The sequence below is a fragment of the Pseudopipra pipra genome, chromosome 10, assembly GCF_036250125.1.
Source record: "Pseudopipra pipra isolate bDixPip1 chromosome 10, bDixPip1.hap1, whole genome shotgun sequence".
In the NCBI taxonomy this organism is placed as follows: Eukaryota; Metazoa; Chordata; class Aves; order Passeriformes; family Pipridae; genus Pseudopipra; species Pseudopipra pipra.
In genome coordinates this window covers 16,636,687-16,644,222 of record NC_087558.1, presented here as the reverse complement: position 1 = coordinate 16,644,222, position 7,536 = coordinate 16,636,687, and the positions used below count along the sequence as shown (strand labels likewise).

The following is a 7,536-nucleotide window of genomic DNA, read 5'->3' as shown; positions in this document are numbered from 1 at the left end:
CAATGGCCCCTCGGTCTATACTGCAGTCAGAAGTGGACACTGCATTAACCACAGCCTAACCCCAGACATCATAAACATCTCAGCGGGAAGAAACTCCCTCTTTGAGGGTCTGACAGCCTTCCTGCAGGGAGAGCTGGTGCTGTGAATGCCTGCCTGTTCCTGATAACAACAATTCTGTTGAATGTGCACTGGTCCATGGAGTTGCTTCGCAGAAGCAGGAGGGACCAACAGGGACCTGACATGGCTTCAAGTTCAATTATCACTTCAACAACATTTTACTTGAAAATCCATGATCTCAGTACTTTTCCAGTCCCCAAAAGAATTAAGACTCTGCAAGTGCAATGTACAAAAGAATTTCTATCTGCACAAAACCAGAGTGGTGCAAAGGAGAGTCACAGAAGAATTCTTCCTCATCCTTCCTCTTGCACTGATTTCCAGACAATCAGCTGAGCTGTTCTTTTTAGATTTTCTGCTGAAGTCTTGCTATGGCTTCCAAGTGATTTCACTTGCTGTGAGCTCTTCCACTAACCTCAGTGGAAGGAGGGCTGTATCCTGAAGATTCTCCAGAGAACTGAAACAAGGGCTTTAGTGAAATAATGCAAGGAAGTATACTCCCTACTACACCTAATTACACTTGACTTCATTCTTAAGCTATGGAGGTCCACAGACGTTCTCAATGACACACAGAAATCTGAAGGGACAATTTGAGTTGAGACAGCTTACCAAGAAAACAAAAAAAACCCAAAAACTACTACAGCAGATAAAACAGTATCTAGTTTATTACATATAGAAAGAGATTTCCAGAATTTACAAACACCCACATTTTCATTCCAGGGAAAGAGTCAATTTGAAAAGTTCACCCTTTTTTTGTTTTCATTTTGTTTTGTGGTTTTCTGTTGGCTGTTTTTTTTTTGTTTTTCTTCTTTACAATATATACAATGGAAGACTTTGATTTCCTTTTTCTGATTTTTTGTTGGTTCCTGTGCAATTGATGAATTCGAGTCGACACTTGTAAATACCATGTACAGTAACGTTTGTCTTCATTGTAGTTAATACAGACTATTATTTTACAAGGAGTACAAAATTATTTTTCTTTTGGAAAGAATTCAACTCAACATCAGGGTTATCTTACAACTGATAGTATCAGTAAATATGACTGTACAATCAAGGCCCAGGGACCAATGACTCATATTATATTATTTTCTGAATTACAATCTTAAAACAAGAATAGTACCCTACTCTATTCTTAGAAGCCTTGTTTTAAGCAGGTTTCCCACTCTGTTTACAACAGAATATAGTATACCTCAGTTCCACATCAAAAAAGATGTGCTGTAGGAAAAGTTACATTTTAATTAAAAAAGTACATGTATAAATCAAAAACTATGTTAAATATTTAATACTCTTCAACCAACATTAAGTTTTGTATGTAATAATTTACAATGATGATTTGTCATACAGGTTTTCAGCAGCAAATGAAGTTGTGTAAATGTGCTAGTAAAATACCCATTCTCACCATGACACAGTGGTGGGCACATCAGTTCATGTGGCCAGCTAAGTCCTTATGGTAGAGGATGAAGTAAGAGAGACTCGTTGTCCAGGTGTCACAGTGCTTCTGCTTGGCACAACACAGGATGTGCAGCTCAGTCAACTAACTCCTGAGGTTTGTGTAAAGTAAACAAACTGAACTGGATGCATCGTACCCATTTACAGAGGAAGAGGAGGAGGAGGAGGTGAGGTCCTAGTTGTGATAGCATGAAACATTTATAGTCTTGATACCCATGAGTTTAAAAGAAGGATTTGTTGAGGTTGTGTAGGTCATCGTTCTGAAATTGAAAGAGAAAGAAAATTAGCATCATGGGGATTTTAAAAGCTTTTTTGCAATTATTTCTCTCCTCATACTTCCTTTTTTTTTTTCTTTAAAAGAGTTATCATCTAAACTGAAAGTGTTAGTACCTTGAAAAATTATGGCATACATACAGTTGAACTGTACTCCAGCATGTGAATCCCAAAAGCATTTAAAACAGATGTTGGCAATAAAATTCAAAGCAGTCAGAAACACATTTAAAACTTGCAAGAGATTCACCTAAGCAGAAACAATTTAAGTGTCCATACTGTTTAACTCTGACAAGCTTCTGTGACAAGGGGAAGAAAAGCTCAACACACCAGCTTGCTGTTGGCATTTTTACCAGCTACAAGAAAGGTTCATGAGATGTCAGGCCCTACAAGAGGGTTTCCTGGCCAGCTGCAAACACCACAGCTTGCATGAGAAGGATGACCAAGGAATGGCGCATTCTGGGTGCAGTGTTACCATTCCCTATCGACACACAAGCTATAAAAAAAATTGTATCCAGAAAATCCTGCTTAAGTCCATAAATTTATCTACGTCCAGCTTCTCTCTGAGAAGGCTGGGTAAGTAACAAGGTCCTGCAACCCTAATAATACATAGCACAGGTTTTCTGAGGAATGAATGCCAGAAGCTGCCTTTGAGCCTGTCCTACCAGTCCTCATCTCCTGGCTCCAGCCTCCTTGATCTAGAACACAGTGCAACTGTCTCTGTCAGTAAGTCCTCTCGACTCTGCTTTTCAGCGAGGTAGGTTATCACTCCCAGAGCTCTGATCACAGGCAGATCCCACTGCTGCCTCCCCACTGCTCCCACAGCCATGGCTGGCCACACAGACAGCACCCTCCTCCTGTCGCTGCCACCATCCACCACCCTCAGCCCCGGCCTCCTCTCTGCAACCAGTCACACACAGCAGACCCGCTGGGGACTGAGCAGAACACCAGTGAAATGAATATCATTTTTGTTCTAACTGGGGTTAGAGGACTACCACCATTTACATTTCAGGAGCTTCGCCTCAAATCTGCTGAAGCAAGACTTAGATTTTTACATAAAAGTGTGTCTATTTCTATATTTGATATTAACTATGCCCCTGAAAGGATAGTAAACACTGCATTTTCCTCAGCAAATAAAGGCTTCCCATAGACATGTTGAAGTAAAAAAACTGAAAAGACCTCCTGTCCTATATTCTCTAATTGCACAAGAAACAGAATTTACTTTGTGTGGTCCTTCAAGTGAAAGGAAAGCCTATCCCTGCAAATGATGTGTGGTATGCTGTGAAAACTCCCTGGAGAATTATCTCACAGATCTCTTATTTACTTTCAACTTTCTTCTGCACTCACATTGCGATCTACTGGAATGTTCCTACCCAAATATCTCTATACAGCTTCACACAGCTTTACAGCTTTCAACTACATTTGACCTAAAATTAGCCAGTAATACCATACTTTATTAATAAAGACAAGCAACAAAGGAAAAATGGCTTCATTTAAACAAGAGGAGCGTGATTTGCGTGCTGGATATCCAAGGTGGGTGTTCCACACCCAGCTCCCATCCAGCAGGGCCAGAGGAACAGCTGGGTGCCCAGCAGCAGGGACCCACAGTCCAACCTGCCCTGCACTGACAGGACAAGTGGAAGGAGAGCAAGTAACAGCTTTTCTACATCACTAGACTTTATTCTAAGAGATTTTAAGTACATAAATAATACATAATTTGCAGTATCAGGGCCAAGTACTACACCTCTTCACTACCATTCAGGTCATCTAAACTCAAATACATCATGTACTGAACAAAATGGCCTGTCCTATCCAATTCCTCACCAATTCCACCAATATGCCCAAGAAGTTGTCACAACTGCTACTATCAGGCATTTATTCTTGGATTCCTAAGTCAGAAGAGCAAAGGAAGAAAGAGAATAACAAATCTATTGGAAAAACTAAACACTTTCTAGAGGAATTCACTAAGAAAATAATATTGAAGAAACCCACAGTTACAGAAACCCAAGCACTCATATACTGAAGTCCTGTACATGTGTAAAAAGAGTGAAAAAACACAGCAGGCTGACATATCTGAGAGTTTGAGACAGGAAGAAGAGCCAGAATCATGTAGGACATGACCTGGTGCAGGCTGCACTTCATACAAATGTCAGCTGCAGGTATGATAGGGCACAGGGCACGGAGCAGCTTCAAGCTTGTACTTACACACCAGGATCTTCAGCAGTGTAACACGGAAATCTGTCTGTCACCCTTTCCTAAAAATGATTCGGTAGCTTTTGTTTTCTTCTAATTTTGTGAAGTTAAAAAACACCGATACGCTTTGCTATGGACCACTTGAAATTAATTACTGATTGCAATTATTTGTTTTCATACCCAATTCCTCTGACCAATCTCTTTCCATAAAACACGAATTATGTAACTGAGAATGACAACCCTTGCTGCTATTACAGTACAGCAGTGCCTGTTCTGTCTGCATGAACAAAGATGTATAGAAAACAGCCATTCCAACAGCAAGGCTGCTCCTCCAAGGTCACTGGAAATACACTCAGCCCATAACGTTGAGTATATCCAGGGAATACTTATTTGCACCCAATGCATAGTCAAAAGCCTCATCCTCAGTTTCAGCATACAAATGCTCTTTGCTGGACTTAAAAAGAGTATTTCTTAAATTTCTGACAAAACAATCTGAATCTCCTCTCTCCCCAGTGAACTATTATAGTACGTTCCGAAGCGGAAGAACCTTATTTGGAAATGAAGTAATGGGTTGGATACCTACAGCCATCAGCATTTCCTTAACAACACACAAAACAGTGCAGAAGACAAGGGTTTTAATAGAGAGTGTGAGGTCGGCAGCAAGCTGAGGTAAGGATCATTAAAACTACTGACATCACTGCTGGCAACCAGAGAAAAGGGAAAACCTGTGTTTAATCTATTTCCTATTCACCACAAGTTTCAGCTGGAATCCCCAATAATGCAGTTTGTGGTTGACTTTACGGAAAAAATTAGTGATGCAAGAAAAATGTACTGAAACAAACGAGCATCTTTAAAAGTTACTACAAGGTACCTTTGACAAGTAGTCTCTGCTCAACATCTGTTACAACACACATGTAGATAACACTGACGCACATTCCAGCTGGCAAAGCTTCCTTCTCAAATCTCCCAGTCCAGGATGGATACAGCACAGCTAGCTGCAGTTCCTATTACAGCTGAAATCCCATTCTTAAATCCAGTAACTAAAAATAAGTTGGTATTTCATTTTATTTCCATTATTGGGGAGCTGGAGAAGAGAACCTAAAATTTGAACTAAGAGCAGAGTGTCTAGACAATTTGATATATCTTTCCTGAAGTTAACAGAATTTTCACACATAACATAGATGTGTTGTTAAAATACACTTAGAGTGTTATCCTTACTCCTTTCTTTCAACCCAGTCTCTTTGAAAGTAACCAAGGAAGAAAAATCAAAAGTGAAAACTCAAGCAATGTTCAAGCAAAACACTGTCCAGTAGCCAATTAAACTTTCTTTTGCTATTAAGAGGCAATAACGTGTCTTGTCCCTAAAATACCAATGGAAACGCCCTTCCAAAGGGTCATTTAATTCCAAAACAAGTCAAATAGCATCAAGCTGCTGTTGAAGTTCCATGATAATTTCATCAAATAAATGGCAACTACTTTGTCACTGATTAACACACCAGGGCAAAATGTGGCTCCCAAACATCAGACTTGCTCAGTACACTGTGACACCCTTCCAGTGTCAGCTAGCATCTGTTCAGGAAACAATTCTACAGGTGACAGAGCCAGGTCAATGAAAAGATTATTACTGACTGAAAAAAACACATTTTTTTTCCAAATCTACTGAAGGAGGATAATTTTGCAACTCTGCCATCGACCCTGCTAATCCAAACGTGTTCTCCAGAACTACACCTATCCCATCAGCACCTCGTTTGAAGCCATGAACAACAAGGACTGGTTGAAGACTCCCTGTCATAGTTACTAGTTGTAAAAAAAAGGTTTTAGAAGTTAATGCATTTGCTGTTTATTTTAGGATCATATAGAGTATCTTATTCTGTGCAGATTAAACAATGATTTACCACATAATGAACAGATCTACCTCGTAAAAAACAAAAAGCTCAGGAACAAAAGTTCAAAACAAAATGAGAGCCATTACGAACATTCTCTCCTGCAGAATTCCACCAGTCGAGGTCTTCCCGCAGCCTGGGCACCCTTTGCCCGGGCAGGTATAACCGAGTGTCTTTAGAAACGCCGACACAAAGTAAACACATTAAGAAGTCCTGAAAGACTCATTTACAGCTCTTGTCTTGGTGACATCTGCATGAGTCATCACCTAATTATAATGAAACGGTGCGTACCTACCTAAAAGCTGAATCCATCCCCGTTTCGTGAGCACCATACTGATGAGCAGAAGCAGCGCCTGTTTACATTTTTCTTGGCATTACTAATGTGCGCACAGATACAGGAAGTATCTCGTTCGGATAAATTAAAAACATCAACCAAAATTTAAGCTAGCTCAAATAACTTCTTTTCAAAGAGATGCAAATAAGCTGTTTCCCCACTCACAGGGACGCTGAAAGAGCAAAGGAATGCAGGAGAGAACAATGGCTGCTCCAGTGTGTTAACTGCAGCCTCAATCTAACAAAAGGAATTCCAAATAGAACCAAACAAAGTAATTACCACATTGCTATTTAACTTGACAGGCTGTAATCTACATTTAATAGAGAAGCTTGCCTTCCTTGTACCCCAAAATGCCTATTTGAGCCTTCCTGCGAATGTCCTAAATGGGGAATTACTGACGATTTGGTTTCACCAAGTCCCTTCCTATCAGGCAGGGGAACTGAATTTGGTGTTTCCACCCTGTTTTCTTCTTCATATAGGTAATCTTTCACTGCTGTTGTAACCTAAGTAAAGGTACAGATGATACAGATGATAGTCTTCCTGCCATTGGTTCAGACAAAATTAACATATAGCAAAAAAAAAAAAAAAAAAGTTGTTCTCACCACAGCAGATTTTCCTCTTTTCCCCAGAAAAAGACGGTGGGAAAAGAAAACAACTGTGAGACTTTAAAAATCAGATGAGCAGAACCAGGTTTTTACATTTAAGAACCCATTTCCTGGGTTGTAAGTACAGTGGGAAAGCACAAACTAAACCACACACATTCTTTGGATGAGCTTCTGCCCAGCAAAGAATTCGTATGTTTGATTTCAACTTCACAGCATGTCAACCTGATTTAAACTCATTCAAGAGAAAACTAAACCCATCACTGAGGTCAGCAAGAAAGGCTGCTGCCACAGACAGGAAGCCAAGGACTGCCTGCCCCGAGCACCTGGCATGGGAGAGTGAAGCTGCTGGAGGTTGGATCTGCCTGGTTCCCCCTAGAACGAGGAGGACACGAGCCAGCTCTCTGCACTGGTACAAAAAGATACAGAAAAAGGACTTAACAAAGTTTCTACATACAAAAAATATTGAAGGCATCTCCTGCTCTATTACCCAAAACCAGCAGCAGTTAGGCGTTTGAGCAGGACTGATGACCCAAATACCGAATTTCTGATTAAATATTTCATCTTTTCAAGTTTGGAAAAGAAAAGTTAATGAGTTTTTGATTTTTTTGAAGACTGAAGAAAAAAGATGCTACTAAGTCTAGAAAGAAAGAGCTTAAATGCAATAGTGTGTTTTGTAAAGAAATTCTAC

At 40.0% G+C, this 7,536-nt stretch overlaps 1 protein-coding gene across 1 annotated transcript in view; it reads right to left on the bottom strand.

The window, feature by feature from the left end:
* Positions 1 to 756: 756 nt before the first annotated feature.
* Positions 757 to 7,536, bottom strand: part of IRS1 (insulin receptor substrate 1) — a 50,254-nt gene continuing 43,474 nt past the window's right edge. The window contains exon 2 of the mRNA XM_064666500.1: positions 757 to 1,823. The gene's annotated coding sequence lies outside the window, so the exon portion shown is untranslated. The remainder of the gene's footprint in view (positions 1,824 to 7,536) is intronic.